The following is a 1,795-nucleotide window of genomic DNA, read 5'->3' as shown; positions in this document are numbered from 1 at the left end:
TATATTATATTACAGAACCATTATCAATATAAAAAGTTTTAATTAAGAACATGGTTGCAAGTATAAACGTGCAGGACTGTATAGACCACGAAACAAGAGTGTCGTAATTTTTAAATCAATTATTTAAGCCGAAAATACCTCCACTTATGGGTCTAAAAACAGATGCGTGCGAACTGTATAATGTATTTAGGGGCACGTGTGCAAATAAAAATTAAGATGAAGCAGATTATTTTTTTGCCGGGCGCATTTCCTCTGAGGCAGTGCCCCTAGGCCCAAGGAGTCGAGGTCCACAGGTTTTGTTTTTATCACTTTTCTATCACTGTTAACGGGCACGAAAAAACGAGACCACATAACTCTGATTCTTTATTCTCTCCATTGGCTCCCGGTACACTTTAGAATTAAGTATAAAATTGTATTGTTTGTTTTTAAAGCTCTTAATAGCCTTGCCCCATCTTACATTTTAGACATGCTGATTATTCGTAATTGTGGTAGGACGTTGAGGTCATCTAATCAACTCATGTTGGAAGTGCCCAGGTCAAAACTGAAACACTGGGGTGACCGCGCTTTTTCAGTTTCTGGACCTAAGCTCTGGAATAAGCTGCCCAGTGAGATGCGTATCATTACTGACCTGGGTCTTTTTAAATCAAGACTTAAGGCGCATCTTTTTAAAGTGGCGTTTGGTACCTGGTAATGTGATGGCACATTTGTATTGATTGTATTGTTTTTATTTTTTATCTTTTCTTACTTTTCTCATTCATTATTGTAATTTTTGTTGTTGGTTCACTTATCAGTTGTTGTAAAGTGCTATATAAATAAAATACATTTACATTTACATTTTACATTCACTTTGGCTGTAAAGAAGTCAGGGAAGGCTGTCATCACTTTGCTGTGTCTGTTGTCAAACTGCACACACTTCGCTAAAGTGCAGGTGAACCTGTCTCCACCTTTGCTACGCCCACCGGCCTGTTTTCAGTAAAGTGCAGGGATATGACGTGATGCGAGTACATGTGAGTCTCACAAGAAACGTGATACAAAAAGAGATTTGTGGATGCATTTCTACTGAACCCCAAGATGACCGTTGACCACACCGCAGCGATTTCAGTCACACAGTGGTGACAGTAACAGTTTCTCAGATCCTTTTTAGTCTAAAAATACTTCCGTCTAAGAATACTCAATTACAAGTAAACATCCTGAATTCAAAAGTTTACAAGAGTAAAAATACATTAGTATAGCTGCAAAATGTACATAAAGTAACAAAAGTAAAAGTACTTGTGAAGCTGTGTTATATTATTAAAGTATATTTTATTGTTTGCTTGGGTCACTAACAAATGTGAGAGATTTGAATGTTCCTTATCAGTGTTGGGCCCTTCATATTTACTTTGGGTAAATGATTAACCACTGCATTATGACATACTGTAAGTGAATTACTTCTTTTTTTAAATAATACACTTTAGACTTCCGGTTATGGCGTCTTAGTGGTAGGCTGCATGTGCGTGAGGCTCGCTGATAAATCCCTTGAAACTATCCTTAACTAGGACCAATAAACATAATTCTACTTGTTCTTGACACACGCGCTTCGCTGGAACAATATGCACCAAAAAAAACTAAAATGGCAAACAAACGGTAAAACGGCTTCACAAGGCAAAGGGGCTAATGTGGACACGTCTAATGCTAGCAAAACGCCGCTGGATCTTCCCAATGAGGCCAATATACGGGAGGCATCGGAGACTCTAGAGACACCTGAAACTCCGGAGGCGCCGGCGGCGTTGAGCCCGACAAATGGTGACATTCTCAA

The sequence above is a fragment of the Etheostoma spectabile genome, chromosome 15 (assembly GCF_008692095.1).
Source record: "Etheostoma spectabile isolate EspeVRDwgs_2016 chromosome 15, UIUC_Espe_1.0, whole genome shotgun sequence".
Classification (NCBI taxonomy): Eukaryota; Metazoa; Chordata; class Actinopteri; order Perciformes; family Percidae; genus Etheostoma; species Etheostoma spectabile.
The sequence above is the reverse complement of the archived record's forward strand: the minus strand, read 5'-3'. Positions refer to the sequence as shown.